Source organism: Quercus robur, chromosome 5, assembly GCF_932294415.1.
Source record: "Quercus robur chromosome 5, dhQueRobu3.1, whole genome shotgun sequence".
NCBI classification, from domain to species: domain Eukaryota; kingdom Viridiplantae; phylum Streptophyta; class Magnoliopsida; order Fagales; family Fagaceae; genus Quercus; species Quercus robur.
In genome coordinates this window covers 5,010,476-5,025,987 of record NC_065538.1, presented here as the reverse complement: position 1 = coordinate 5,025,987, position 15,512 = coordinate 5,010,476, and positions in this window count along the sequence as shown.

Genomic DNA, 15,512 nt, shown 5'->3' with positions numbered 1-15,512 from the left:
TCCCCAGAGGCTTGGGTCCGAGGACCATGCAAGGCCTTGGTTCTGTCCAAAACTTGTATGATTCTTTTTAAGTCGCTAGTTTCCCCAGAGGCTTGGGTCCGAGGACCAAGCAAGGCCTTGGTTCTGTCCAAAACTTGTATGATTCTATTTAAGTAGTTGGTTTCCCCAGAGGCTTGGGTCTGAGGACCATGCAAGGCCTTGGTTCTATCCAAAACTTGTATGATTCTTTTTAAGTAGTTGGTTTCCCCAGAGGCTTGGGTCCGAGGACCATGCAAGGCCTTGGTTCTGTCCAAAACTTGTATGATTCTTTTTAAGTAGTTGGTTTCCCCAGAGGCTTGGGTCCGAGGACCATGCAAGGCCTTGGTTCTGTCCAAAACTTGTATGATTCTTTTTAAGTAGTTGGTTTCCCCAGAGGCTTGGGTCCGAGGACCATGCAAGGCCTTGGTTCTGTCCAAAACTTGTATGATTCTTTTTAAGTAGTTGGTTTCCCCAGAGGCTTGGGTCCGAGGACCATGCAAGGCCTTGGTTCTGTCCAAAACTTGTATGATTCTTTTTAAGTAGTTGGTTTCCCCAGAGGCTTGGGTCCGAGGACCATGCAAGGCCTTGGTTCTGTCCAAAACTTGTATGATTCTTTTTAAGTAGTTGGTTTCCCCAGAGGCTTGGGTCCGAGGACCATGCAAGGCCTTGGTTCTGTCCAAAACTTGTATGATTCTTTTTAAGTCGCTGGTTTCCCCAGAGGCTTGGGTCCGAGGACCATGCAAGGCCTTGGTTCTGTCCAAAACTTGTATGATTCTTTTTAAGTCGCTGGTTTCCCCAGAGGCTTGGGTCCGAGGACCAAGCAAGGCCTTGGTTCTGTCCAAAACTTGTATGATTCTTTTTAAGTAGTTGGTTTCCCCAGAGGCTTGGGTCTGAGGACCATGCAAGGCCTTGGTTCTGTCCAAAACTTGTATGATTCTTTTTAAGTAGTTGGTTTCCCCAGAGGCTTGGGTCCGAGGACCATGCAAGGCCTTGGTTCTGTCCAAAACTTGTATGATTCTTTTTAAGTAGTTGGTTTCCCCAGAGGCTTGGGTCCGAGGACCATGCAAGGCCTTGGTTCTGTCCAAAACTTGTATGATTCTTTTTAAGTAGTTGGTTTCCCCAGAGGCTTGGGTCCGAGGACCATGCAAGGCCTTGGTTCTGTCCAAAACTTGTATGATTCTTTTTAAGTAGTTGGTTTCCCCAGAGGCTTGGGTCCGAGGACCATGCAAGGCCTTGGTTCTGTCCAAAACTTGTATGATTCTTTTTAAGTCGCTGGTTTCCCCAGAGGCTTGGGTCCGAGGACCATGCAAGGCCTTGGTTCTGTCCAAAACTTGTATGATTCTTTTTAAGTCGCTAGTTTCCCCAGAGGCTTGGGTCCGAGGACCAAGCAAGGCCTTGGTTCTGTCCAAAACTTGTATGATTCTATTTAAGTAGTTGGTTTCCCCAGAGGCTTGGGTCTGAGGACCATGCATGGCCTTGGTTCTATCCAAAACTTGTATGATTCTTTTTAAGTAGTTGGTTTCCCCAGAGGCTTGGGTCCGAGGACCATGCAAGGCCTTGGTTCTGTCCAAAACTTGTATGATTCTTTTTAAGTAGTTGGTTTCCCCAGAGGCTTGGGTCCGAGGACCATGCAAGGCCTTGGTTCTGTCCAAAACTTGTATGATTCTTTTTAAGTAGTTGGTTTCCCCAGAGGCTTGGGTCCGAGGACCATGCAAGGCCTTGGTTCTGTCCAAAACTTGTATGATTCTTTTTAAGTAGTTGGTTTCCCCAGAGGCTTGGGTCCGAGGACCATGCAAGGCCTTGGTTCTGTCCAAAACTTGTATGATTCTTTTTAAGTAGTTGGTTTCCCAGAGGCTTGGGTCCGAGGACCATGCAAGGCCTTGGTTCTGTCCAAAACTTGTATGATTCTTTTTAAGTCGCTGGTTTCCCCAGAGGCTTGGGTCCGAGGACCATGCAAGGCCTTGGTTCTGTCCAAAACTTGTATGATTCTTTTTAAGTCGCTGGTTTCCCCAGAGGCTTGGGTCCGAGGACCAAGCAAGGCCTTGGTTCTGTCCAAAACTTGTATGATTCTTTTTAAGTAGTTGGTTTCCCCAGAGGCTTGGGTCTGAGGACCATGCAAGGCCTTGGTTCTGTCCAAAACTTGTATGATTCTTTTTAAGTAGTTGGTTTCCCCAGAGGCTTGGGTCCGAGGACCATGCAAGGCCTTGGTTCTGTCCAAAACTTGTATGATTCTTTTTAAGTAGTTGGTTTCCCCAGAGGCTTGGGTCCGAGGACCATGCAAGGCCTTGGTTCTGTCCAAAACTTGTATGATTCTTTTTAAGTAGTTGGTTTCCCCAGAGGCTTGGGTCCGAGGACCATGCAAGGCCTTGGTTCTGTCCAAAACTTGTATGATTCTTTTTAAGTAGTTGGTTTCCCCAGAGGCTTGGGTCCGAGGACCATGCAAGGCCTTGGTTCTGTCCAAAACCTGTATGATTCTTTTTAAGTAGTTGGTTTCCCCAGAGGCTTGGGTCCGAGGACCATGCAAGGTCTTGGTTCTGTCCAAAACCTGTATGATTCTTTTTAAGTAGTTGGTTTCCCCAGAGGCTTGGGTCCGAGGACCATGCAAGGCCTTCGTTCTGTCCAAAACTTGTATGATTCTTTTTAAGTAGTTGGTTTCCCCAGAGGCTTGGGTCCGAGGACCATGCAAGGCCTTGGTTCTGTCCAAAACTTGTATGATTCTTTTTAAGTAGTTGGTTTCCCCAGAGGCTTGGGTCCGAGGACCATGCAAGGCCTTGGTTCTGTCCAAAACTTGTATGATTCTTTTTAAGTAGTTGGTTTCCCCAGAGGCTTGGGTCCGAGGACCATGCAAGGCCTTGGTTCTGTCCAAAACTTGTATGATTCTTTTTAAGTAGTTGGTTTCCCCAGAGGCTTGGGTCCGAGTACCATGCAAGGCCTTGGTTCTGTCCAAAACTTGTATGATTCTTTTTAAGTAGTTGGTTTCCCCAGAGGCTTGGGTCCGAGGACCATGCAAGGCCTTAGTTCTGTCCAAAACTTGTATGATTCTTTTTAAGTAGTTGGTTTCCCCAGAGGCTTGGGTCTGAGGACCATGCAAGGCCTTGGTTCTGTCCAAAACTTGTATGATTCTTTTTAAGTAGTTGGTTTCCCCAGAGGCTTGGGTCCGAGGACCATGCAAGGCCTTGGTTCTGTCCAAAACTTGTATGATTCTTTTTAAGTAGTTGGTTTCCCCAGAGGCTTGGGTCCGAGGACCATGCAAGGCCTTGGTTCTGTCCAAAACTTGTATGATTCTTTTTAAGTAGTTGGTTTCCCCAGAGGCTTGGGTCCGAGGACCATGCAAGGCCTTGGTTCTGTCCAAAACTTGTATGATTCTTTTTAAGTCGCTGGTTTCCCCAGAGGCTTGGGTCCGAGGACCATGCAAGGCCTTGGTTCTGTCCAAAACTTGTATGATTCTTTTTAAGTCGCTAGTTTCCCCAGAGGCTTGGGTCCGAGGACCAAGCAAGGCCTTGGTTCTGTCCAAAACTTGTATGATTCTATTTAAGTAGTTGGTTTCCCCAGAGGCTTGGGTCTGAGGACCATGCATGGCCTTGGTTCTATCCAAAACTTGTATGATTCTTTTTAAGTAGTTGGTTTCCCCAGAGGCTTGGGTCCGAGGACCATGCAAGGCCTTGGTTCTGTCCAAAACTTGTATGATTCTTTTTAAGTAGTTGGTTTCCCCAGAGGCTTGGGTCCGAGGACCATGCAAGGCCTTGGTTCTGTCCAAAACTTGTATGATTCTTTTTAAGTAGTTGGTTTCCCCAGAGGCTTGGGTCCGAGGACCATGCAAGGCCTTGGTTCTGTCCAAAACTTGTATGATTCTTTTTAAGTAGTTGGTTTCCCCAGAGGCTTGGGTCCGAGGACCATGCAAGGCCTTGGTTCTGTCCAAAACTTGTATGATTCTTTTTAAGTAGTTGGTTTCCCAGAGGCTTGGGTCCGAGGACCATGCAAGGCCTTGGTTCTGTCCAAAACTTGTATGATTCTTTTTAAGTCGCTGGTTTCCCCAGAGGCTTGGGTCCGAGGACCATGCAAGGCCTTGGTTCTGTCCAAAACTTGTATGATTCTTTTTAAGTCGCTGGTTTCCCCAGAGGCTTGGGTCCGAGGACCAAGCAAGGCCTTGGTTCTGTCCAAAACTTGTATGATTCTTTTTAAGTAGTTGGTTTCCCCAGAGGCTTGGGTCTGAGGACCATGCAAGGCCTTGGTTCTGTCCAAAACTTGTATGATTCTTTTTAAGTAGTTGGTTTCCCCAGAGGCTTGGGTCCGAGGACCATGCAAGGCCTTGGTTCTGTCCAAAACTTGTATGATTCTTTTTAAGTAGTTGGTTTCCCCAGAGGCTTGGGTCCGAGGACCATGCAAGGCCTTGGTTCTGTCCAAAACTTGTATGATTCTTTTTAAGTAGTTGGTTTCCCCAGAGGCTTGGGTCCGAGGACCATGCAAGGCCTTGGTTCTGTCCAAAACTTGTATGATTCTTTTTAAGTAGTTGGTTTCCCCAGAGGCTTGGGTCCGAGGACCATGCAAGGCCTTGGTTCTGTCCAAAACCTGTATGATTCTTTTTAAGTAGTTGGTTTCCCCAGAGGCTTGGGTCCGAGGACCATGCAAGGTCTTGGTTCTGTCCAAAACCTGTATGATTCTTTTTAAGTAGTTGGTTTCCCCAGAGGCTTGGGTCCGAGGACCATGCAAGGCCTTCGTTCTGTCCAAAACTTGTATGATTCTTTTTAAGTAGTTGGTTTCCCCAGAGGCTTGGGTCCGAGGACCATGCAAGGCCTTGGTTCTGTCCAAAACTTGTATGATTCTTTTTAAGTAGTTGGTTTCCCCAGAGGCTTGGGTCCGAGGACCATGCAAGGCCTTGGTTCTGTCCAAAACTTGTATGATTCTTTTTAAGTAGTTGGTTTCCCCAGAGGCTTGGGTCCGAGGACCATGCAAGGCCTTGGTTCTGTCCAAAACTTGTATGATTCTTTTTAAGTAGTTGGTTTCCCCAGAGGCTTGGGTCCGAGGACCATGCAAGGCCTTGGTTCTGTCCAAAACTTGTATGATTCTTTTTAAGTAGTTGGTTTCCCCAGAGGCTTGGGTCCGAGGACCATGCAAGGCCTTAGTTCTGTCCAAAACTTGTATGATTCTTTTTAAGTAGTTGGTTTCCCCAGAGGCTTGGGTCTGAGGACCATGCAAGGCCTTGGTTCTGTCCAAAACTTGTATGATTCTTTTTAAGTAGTTGGTTTCCCCAGAGGCTTGGGTCCGAGGACCATGCAAGGCCTTGGTTCTGTCCAAAACTTGTATGATACTTTTTAAGTAGTTGGTTTCCCCAGAGGCTTGGGTCCGAGGACCATGCAAGGCCTTGGTTCTGTCCAAAACTTGTATGATTCTTTTTAAGTAGTTGGTTTCCCCAGAGGCTTGGGTCCGAGGACCATGCAAGGCCTTGGTTCTGTCCAAAACTTGTATGATTCTTTTTAAGTAGTTGGTTTCCCCAGAGGCTTGGGTCCGAGGACCATGCAAGGCCTTGGTTCTGTCCAAAACTTGTATGATTCTTTTTAAGTAGTTGGTTTCCCCAGAGGCTTGGGTCCGAGGACCATGCAAGGCCTTGGTTCTGTCCAACACTTGTATGATTCTTTTTAAGTAGTTGGTTTCCCCAGAGGCTTGGGTCCGAGGACCATGCAAGGCCTTGGTTCTGTCCAAAACTTGTATGATTCTTTTTAAGTAGTTGGTTTCCCCAGAGGCTTGGGTCCGAGGACCATGCAAGGCCTTGGTTCTGTCCAAAACTTGTATGATTCTTTTTAAGTAGTTGGTTTCCCCAGAGGCTTGGGTCCGAGGACCATGCAAGGCCTTGGTTCTGTCCAAAACTTGTATGATTCTTTTTAAGTAGTTGGTTTCCCCAGAGGCTTGGGTCCGAGGACCATGCAAGGCCTTGGTTCTGTCCAAAACTTGTATGATTCTTTTTAAGTAGTTGGTTTCCCCAGAGGCTTGGGTCCGAGGACCATGCAAGGCCTTGGTTCTGTCCAAAACTTGTATGATTCTTTTTAAGTCGCTGGTTTCCCCAGAGGCTTGGGTCCGAGGACCATGCAAGGCCTTGGTTCTGTCCAAAACTTGTATGATTCTTTTTAAGTCGCTGGTTTCCCCAGAGGCTTGCGTCCGAGGACCAAGCAAGGCCTTGGTTCTGTCCAAAACTTGTATGATTCTTTTTAAGTAGTTGGTTTCCCCAGAGGCTTGGGTCCGAGGACCATGCAAGGCCTTGGTTCTGTCCAAAACTTGTATGATTCTTTTTAAGTAGTTGGTTTCCCCAGAGGCTTGGGTCCGAGGACCATGCAAGGCCTTGGTTCTGTCCAAAACTTGTATGATTCTTTTTAAGTAGTTGGTTTCCCCAGAGGCTTGGGTCCGAGGACCATGCAAGGCCTTGGTTCTGTCCAAAACTTGTATGATTCTTTTTAAGTCGCTGGTTTCCCCAGAGGCTTGGGTCCGAGGACCATGCACGGCCTTGGTTCTGTCCAAAACTTGTATGATTCTTTTTAAGTCGCTGGTTTCCCCAGAGGCTTGCGTCCGAGGACCAAGCAAGGCCTTGGTTCTGTCCAAAACTTGTATGATTCTTTTTAAGTAGTTGGTTTCCCCAGAGGCTTGGGTCCGAGGACCATGCAAGGCCTTGGTTCTGTCCAAAACTTGTATGATTCTTTTTAAGTAGTTGGTTTCCCCAGAGGCTTGGGTCCGAGGACCATGCAAGGCCTTGGTTCTGTCCAAAACTTGTATGATTCTTTTTAAGTAGTTGGTTTCCCCAGAGGCTTGGGTCCAAGGACCATGCAAGGCCTTGGTTCTGTCCAACACTTGTATGATTCTTTTTAAGTAGTTGGTTTCCCCAGAGGCTTGGGTCCGAGGACCATGCAAGGCCTTGGTTCTGTCCAAAACTTGTATGATTCTTTTTAAGTAGTTGGTTTCCCCAGAGGCTTGGGTCCGAGGACCATGCAAGGCCTTGGTTCTGTCCAAAACTTGTATGATTCTTTTTAAGTAGTTGGTTTCCCCAGAGGCTTGGGTCCGAGGACCATGCAAGGCCTTGGTTCTGTCCAAAACTTGTATGATTCTTTTTAAGTAGTTGGTTTCCCCAGAGGCTTGGGTCCGAGGACCATGCAAGGCCTTAGTTCTGTCCAAAACTTGTATGATTCTTTTTAAGTAGTTGGTTTCCCCAGAGGCTTGGGTCTGAGGACCATGCAAGGCCTTGGTTCTGTCCAAAACTTGTATGATTCTTTTTAAGTAGTTGGTTTCCCCAGAGGCTTGGGTTCGAGGACCATGCAAGGCCTTGGTTCTGTCCAAAACTTGTATGATACTTTTTAAGTAGTTGGTTTCCCCAGAGGCTTGGGTCCGAGGACCATGCAAGGCCTTGGTTCTGTCCAAAACTTGTATGATTCTTTTTAAGTAGTTGGTTTCCCCAGAGGCTTGGGTCCGAGGACCATGCAAGGCCTTGGTTCTGTCCAAAACTTGTATGATTCTTTTTAAGTAGTTGGTTTCCACAGAGGCTTGGGTCCGAGGACCATGCAAGGCCTTGGTTCTGTCCAAAACTTGTATGATTCTTTTTAAGTAGTTGGTTTCCCCAGAGGCTTGGGTCCGAGGACCATGCAAGGCCTTGGTTCTGTCCGAAACTTGTATGATTCTTTTTAAGTAGTTGGTTTCCCCAGAGGCTTGGGTCCGAGGACCATGCAAGGCCTTGGTTCTGTCCAAAACTTGTATGATTCTTTTTAAGTCGCTGGTTTCCCCAGAGGCTTGGGTCCGAGGACCATGCAAGGCCTTGGTTCTGTCCAAAACTTGTATGATTCTTTTTAAGTAGTTGGTTTCCCTAGAGGCTTGGGTCCGAGGACCATGCAAGGCCTTGGTTCTGTCCAAAACTTGTATGATTCTTTTTAAGTAGTTGGTTTCCCCAGAGGCTTGGGTCCGAGGACCATGCAAGGCCTTGGTTCTGTCCGAAACTTGTATGATTCTTTTTAAGTCGCTGGTTTCCCCAGAGGCTTGGGTCCGAGGACCATGCAAGGCCTTGGTTCTGTCCAAAACTTGTATGATTCTTTTTAAGTCGCTGGTTTCCCCAGAGGCTTGCGTCCGAGGACCAAGCAAGGCCTTGGTTCTGTCCAAAACTTTTATGATTCTTTTTAAGTAGTTGGTTTCCCCAGAGGCTTGGGTCCGAGGACCATGCAAGGCCTTGGTTCTGTCCAAAACTTGTATGATTCTTTTTAAGTAGTTGGTTTCCCCAGAGGCTTGGGTCCGAGGACCATGCAAGGCCTTGGTTCTGTCCAAAACTTGTATGATTCTTTTTAAGTAGTTGGTTTCCCCAGAGGCTTGGGTCCGAGGACCATGCAAGGCCTTGGTTCTGTCCAAAACTTGTATGATTCTTTTTAAGTAGTTGGTTTCCCCAGAGGCTTGGGTCCGAGGACCATGCAAGGCCTTGGTTCTGTCCAAAACTTGTATGATTCTTTTTAAGTAGTTGGTTTCCCCAGAGGCTTGGGTCCGAGGACCATGCAAGGCCTTGGTTCTGTCCAAAACTTGTATGATTCTTTTTAAGTAGTTGGTTTCCCCAGAGGCTTGGGTCCGAGGACCATGCAAGGCCTTGGTTCTGTCCAAAACTTGTATGATTCTTTTTAAGTAGTTGGTTTCCCCAGAGGCTTGGGTCCGAGGACCATGCAAGGCCTTGGTTCTGTCCAAAACTTGTATGATTCTTTTTAAGTAGTTGGTTTCCCCAGAGGCTTGGGTCCGAGGACCATGCAAGGCCTTGGTTCTGTCCAAAACTTGTATGATTCTTTTTAAGTAGTTGGTTTCCCCAGAGGCTTGGGTCCGAGGACCATGCAAGGCCTTGGTTCTGTCCAAAACTTGTATGATTCTTTTTAAGTAGTTGGTTTCCCCAGAGGCTTGGGTCCGAGGACCATGCAAGGCCTTGGTTCTGTCCAAAACTTGTATGATTCTTTTTAAGTCGCTGGTTTCCCCAGAGGCTTGGGTCCGAGGACCATGCAAGGCCTTGGTTCTGTCCAAAACTTGTATGATTCTTTTTAAGTCGCTGGTTTCCCCAGAGGCTTGCGTCCGAGGACCAAGCAAGGCCTTGGTTCTGTCCAAAACTTGTATGATTCTTTTTAAGTAGTTGGTTTCCCCAGAGGCTTGGGTCTAAGGACCATGCAAGGCCTTGGTTCTGTCCAAAACTTGTATGATTCTTTTTAAGTAGTTGGTTTCCCCAGAGGCTTGGGTCCGAGGACCATGCAAGGCCTTGGTTCTGTCCAAAACTTGTATGATTCTTTTTAAGTAGTTGGTTTCCCCAGAGGCTTGGGTCCGAGGACCATGCAAGGCCTTGGTTCTGTCCAAAACTTGTATGATTCTTTTTAAGTAGTTGGTTTCCCCAGAGGCTTGGGTCCGAGGACCATGCAAGGCCTTGCTTCTGTCCAAAACTTGTATGATTCTTTTTAAGTAGTTGGTTTCCCCACAGGCTTGGGTCCGAGGACCATGCAAGGCCTTGGTTCTGTCCAAAACTTGTATGATTCTTTTTAAGTAGTTGGTTTCCCCAGAGGCTTGGGTCCGAGGACCATGCAAGGCCTTGGTTCTGTCCAAAACTTGTATGATTCTTTTTAAGTCGCTGGTTTCCCCAGAGGCTTGGGTCCGAGGACCATGCAAGGCCTTGGTTCTGTCCAAAACTTGTATGATTCTTTTTAAGTCGCTGGTTTCCCCAGAGGCTTGCGTCCGAGGACCAAGCAAGGCCTTGGTTCTGTCCAAAACTTGTATGATTCTTTTTAAGTAGTTGGTTTCCCCAGAGGCTTGGGTCCGAGGACCATGCAAGGCCTTGGTTCTGTCCAAAACTTGTATGATTCTTTTTAAGTAGTTGGTTTCCCCAGAGGCTTGGGTCCGAGGACCATGCAAGGCCTTGGTTCTGTCCAAAACTTGTATGATTCTTTTTAAGTAGTTGGTTTCCCCAGAGGCTTGGGTCCGAGGACCATGCAAGGCCTTGGTTCTGTCCAAAACTTGTATGATTCTTTTTAAGTCGCTGGTTTCCCCAGAGGCTTGGGTCCGAGGACCATGCAAGGCCTTGGTTCTGTCCAAAACTTGTATGATTCTTTTTAAGTCGCTGGTTTCCCCAGAGGCTTGCGTCCGAGGACCAAGCAAGGCCTTGGTTCTGTCCAAAACTTGTATGATTCTTTTTAAGTAGTTGGTTTCCCCAGAGGCTTGGGTCCGAGGACCATGCAAGGCCTTGGTTCTGTCCAAAACTTGTATGATTCTTTTTAAGTAGTTGGTTTCCCCAGAGGCTTGGGTCCGAGGACCATGCAAGGCCTTGGTTCTGTCCAAAACTTGTATGATTCTTTTTAAGTAGTTGGTTTCCCCAGAGGCTTGGGTCCAAGGACCATGCAAGGCCTTGGTTCTGTCCAACACTTGTATGATTCTTTTTAAGTAGTTGGTTTCCCCAGAGGCTTGGGTCCGAGGACCATGCAAGGCCTTGGTTCTGTCCAAAACTTGTATGATTCTTTTTAAGTAGTTGGTTTCCCCAGAGGCTTGGGTCCGAGGACCATGCAAGGCCTTGGTTCTGTCCAAAACTTGTATGATTCTTTTTAAGTAGTTGGTTTCCCCAGAGGCTTGGGTCCGAGGACCATGCAAGGCCTTGGTTCTGTCCAAAACTTGTATGATTCTTTTTAAGTAGTTGGTTTCCCCAGAGGCTTGGGTCCGAGGACCATGCAAGGCCTTAGTTCTGTCCAAAACTTGTATGATTCTTTTTAAGTAGTTGGTTTCCCCAGAGGCTTGGGTCTGAGGACCATGCAAGGCCTTGGTTCTGTCCAAAACTTGTATGATTCTTTTTAAGTAGTTGGTTTCCCCAGAGGCTTGGGTTCGAGGACCATGCAAGGCCTTGGTTCTGTCCAAAACTTGTATGATACTTTTTAAGTAGTTGGTTTCCCCAGAGGCTTGGGTCCGAGGACCATGCAAGGCCTTGGTTCTGTCCAAAACTTGTATGATTCTTTTTAAGTAGTTGGTTTCCCCAGAGGCTTGGGTCCGAGGACCATGCAAGGCCTTGGTTCTGTCCAAAACTTGTATGATTCTTTTTAAGTAGTTGGTTTCCACAGAGGCTTGGGTCCGAGGACCATGCAAGGCCTTGGTTCTGTCCAAAACTTGTATGATTCTTTTTAAGTAGTTGGTTTCCCCAGAGGCTTGGGTCCGAGGACCATGCAAGGCCTTGGTTCTGTCCGAAACTTGTATGATTCTTTTTAAGTAGTTGGTTTCCCCAGAGGCTTGGGTCCGAGGACCATGCAAGGCCTTGGTTCTGTCCAAAACTTGTATGATTCTTTTTAAGTCGCTGGTTTCCCCAGAGGCTTGGGTCCGAGGACCATGCAAGGCCTTGGTTCTGTCCAAAACTTGTATGATTCTTTTTAAGTAGTTGGTTTCCCTAGAGGCTTGGGTCCGAGGACCATGCAAGGCCTTGGTTCTGTCCAAAACTTGTATGATTCTTTTTAAGTAGTTGGTTTCCCCAGAGGCTTGGGTCCGAGGACCATGCAAGGCCTTGGTTCTGTCCGAAACTTGTATGATTCTTTTTAAGTCGCTGGTTTCCCCAGAGGCTTGGGTCCGAGGACCATGCAAGGCCTTGGTTCTGTCCAAAACTTGTATGATTCTTTTTAAGTCGCTGGTTTCCCCAGAGGCTTGCGTCCGAGGACCAAGCAAGGCCTTGGTTCTGTCCAAAACTTGTATGATTCTTTTTAAGTAGTTGGTTTCCCCAGAGGCTTGGGTCCGAGGACCATGCAAGGCCTTGGTTCTGTCCAAAACTTGTATGATTCTTTTTAAGTAGTTGGTTTCCCCAGAGGCTTGGGTCCGAGGACCATGCAAGGCCTTGGTTCTGTCCAAAACTTGTATGATTCTTTTTAAGTAGTTGGTTTCCCCAGAGGCTTGGGTCCGAGGACCATGCAAGGCCTTGGTTCTGTCCAAAACTTGTATGATTCTTTTTAAGTAGTTGGTTTCCCCAGAGGCTTGGGTCCGAGGACCATGCAAGGCCTTGGTTCTGTCCAAAACTTGTATGATTCTTTTTAAGTAGTTGGTTTCCCCAGAGGCTTGGGTCCGAGGACCATGCAAGGCCTTGGTTCTGTCCAAAACTTGTATGATTCTTTTTAAGTAGTTGGTTTCCCCAGAGGCTTGGGTCCGAGGACCATGCAAGGCCTTGGTTCTGTCCAAAACTTGTATGATTCTTTTTAAGTAGTTGGTTTCCCCAGAGGCTTGGGTCCGAGGACCATGCAAGGCCTTGGTTCTGTCCAAAACTTGTATGATTCTTTTTAAGTAGTTGGTTTCCCCAGAGGCTTGGGTCCGAGGACCATGCAAGGCCTTGGTTCTGTCCAAAACTTGTATGATTCTTTTTAAGTAGTTGGTTTCCCCAGAGGCTTGGGTCCGAGGACCATGCAAGGCCTTGGTTCTGTCCAAAACTTGTATGATTCTTTTTAAGTAGTTGGTTTCCCCAGAGGCTTGGGTCCGAGGACCATGCAAGGCCTTGGTTCTGTCCAAAACTTGTATGATTCTTTTTAAGTCGCTGGTTTCCCCAGAGGCTTGGGTCCGAGGACCATGCAAGGCCTTGGTTCTGTCCAAAACTTGTATGATACTTTTTAAGTCGCTGGTTTCCCCAGAGGCTTGCGTCCGAGGACCAAGCAAGGCCTTGGTTCTGTCCAAAACTTGTATGATTCTTTTTAAGTAGTTGGTTTCCCCAGAGGCTTGGGTCTAAGGACCATGCAAGGCCTTGGTTCTGTCCAAAACTTGTATGATTCTTTTTAAGTAGTTGGTTTCCCCAGAGGCTTGGGTCCGAGGACCATGCAAGGCCTTGGTTCTGTCCAAAACTTGTATGATTCTTTTTAAGTAGTTGGTTTCCCCAGAGGCTTGGGTCCGAGGACCATGCAAGGCCTTGGTTCTGTCCAAAACTTGTATGATTCTTTTTAAGTAGTTGGTTTCCCCAGAGGCTTGGGTCCGAGGACCATGCAAGGCCTTGCTTCTGTCCAAAACTTGTATGATTCTTTTTAAGTAGTTGGTTTCCCCACAGGCTTGGGTCCGAGGACCATGCAAGGCCTTGGTTCTGTCCAAAACTTGTATGATTCTTTTTAAGTAGTTGGTTTCCCCAGAGGCTTGGGTCCGAGGACCATGCAAGGCCTTGGTTCTGTCCAAAACTTGTATGATTCTTTTTAAGTAGTTGGTTTCCACAGAGGCTTGGGTCCGAGGACCATGCAAGGCCTTGGTTCTGTCCAAAACTTGTATGATTCTTTTTAAGTAGTTGGTTTCCCCAGAGGCTTGGGTCCGAGGACCATGCAAGGCCTTGGTTCTGTCCAAAACTTGTATGATTCTTTTTAAGTAGTTGGTTTCCCCAGAGGCTTGGGTCCGAGGACCATGCAAGGCCTTGGTTCTGTCCAAAACTTGTATGATTCTTTTTAAGTCGCTGGTTTCCCCAGAGGCTTGGGTCCGAGGACCATGCAAGGCCTTGGTTCTGTCCAAAACTTGTATGATTCTTTTTAAGTCGCTGGTTTCCCCAGAGGCCTGCGTCCGAGGACCAAGCAAGGCCTTGGTTCTGTCCAAAACTTGTATGATTCTTTTTAAGTAGTTGGTTTCCCCAGAGGCTTGGGTCCGAGGACCATGCAAGGCCTTGGTTCTGTCCAAAACTTGTATGATTCTTTTTAAGTAGTTGGTTTCCCCAGAGGCTTGGGTCTGAGGACCATGCAAGGCCTTGGTTCTGTCCAAAACTTGTATGATTCTTTTTAAGTATTGGTTTCCCCAGAGGCTTGGGTCCGAGGACCATGCAAGGCCTTGGTTCTGTCCACAACTTGTATGATTCTTTTTAAGTAGTTGGTTTCCCCAGAGGCTTGGGTCCGAGGACCATGCAAGGCCTTGGTTCTGTCCAAAACTTGTATGATTCTTTTTAAGTAGTTGGTTTCCCTAGAGGCTTGGGTCCGAGGACCATGCAAGGCCTTGGTTCTGTCCAAAACTTGTATGATTCTTTTTAAGTAGTTGGTTTCCCCAGAGGCTTGGGTCCGAGGACCATGCAAGGCCTTGGTTCTGTCCAAAACCTGTATGATTCTTTTTAAGTAGTTGGTTTCCCCAGAGGCTTGGGTCCGAGGACCATGCAAGGCCTTCGTTCTGTCCAAAACTTGTATGATTCTTTTTAAGTAGTTGGTTTCCCCAGAGGCTTGGGTCTGAGGACCATTCAAGGCCTTGGTTCTGTCCAAAACTTGTATGATTCTTTTTAAGTAGTTGGTTTCCCCAGAGGCTTGGGTCCGAGGACCATGCAAGGCCTTAGTTCTGTCCAAAACTTGTATGATTCTTTTTAAGTAGTTGGTTTCCCAGAGGCTTGGGTCCGAGGACCATGCAAGGCCTTGGTTCTGTCTAAAACTTGTATGATTCTTTTTAAGTAGTTGGTTTCCCCAGAGGCTTGGGTCCGCGGACCATGCAAGGCCTTGGTTCTGTCCAAAACTTGTATGATTCTTTTTAAGTAGTTGGTTTCCCCAGAGGCTTGGGTCCGAGGACCATGCAAGGCCTTAGTTCTGTCCAAAACTTGTATGATTCTTTTTAAGTAGTTGGTTTCCCCAGAGGCTTGGGTCTGAGGACCATGCAAGGCCTTGGTTCTGTCCAAAACTTGTATGATTCTTTTTAAGTAGTTGGTTTCCCCAGAGGCTTGGGTCCGAGGACCATGCAAGGCCTTGGTTCTGTCCAAAACTTGTATGATACTTTTTAAGTAGTTGGTTTCCCCAGAGGCTTGGGTCCGAGGACCATGCAAGGCCTTGGTTCTGTCCAAAACTTGTATGATTCTTTTTAAGTAGTTGGTTTCCCCAGAGGCTTGGGTCCGAGGACCATGCAAGGCCTTGGTTCTGTCCAAAACTTGTATGATTCTTTTTAAGTAGTTGGTTTCCACAGAGGCTTGGGTCCGAGGACCATGCAAGGCCTTGGTTCTGTCCAAAACTTGTATGATTCTTTTTAAGTAGTTGGTTTCCCCAGAGGCTTGGGTCCGAGGACCATGCAAGGCCTTGGTTCTGTCCAAAACTTGTATGATTCTTTTTAAGTAGTTGGTTTCCCCAGAGGCTTGGGTCCGAGGACCATGTAAGGCCTTGGTTCTGTCCAAAACTTGTATGATTCTTTTTAAGTCGCTCGTTTCCCCAGAGGCTTGCGTCCGAGGACCATGCAAGGCCTTGGTTCTGTCCAAAACTTGTATGCTTCTTTTTAAGTCGCTGGTTTCCCCAGAGGCTTGCGTCCGAGGACCAAGCAAGGCCTTGGTTCTGTCCAAAACTTGTATGATTCTTTTTAAGTAGTTGGTTTCCCCAGAGGCTTGGGTCCGAGGACCATGCAAGGCCTTGGTTCTGTCCAAAACTTGTATGATTCTTTTTAAGTAGTTGGTTTCCCCAGAGGCTTGGGTCCGAGGACCATGCAAGGCCTTGGTTCTGTCCAAAACTTGTATGATTCTTTTTAAGTAGTTGGTTTCCCCAGAGGCTTGGGTCCGAGGACCATGCAAGGCCTTGGTTCTG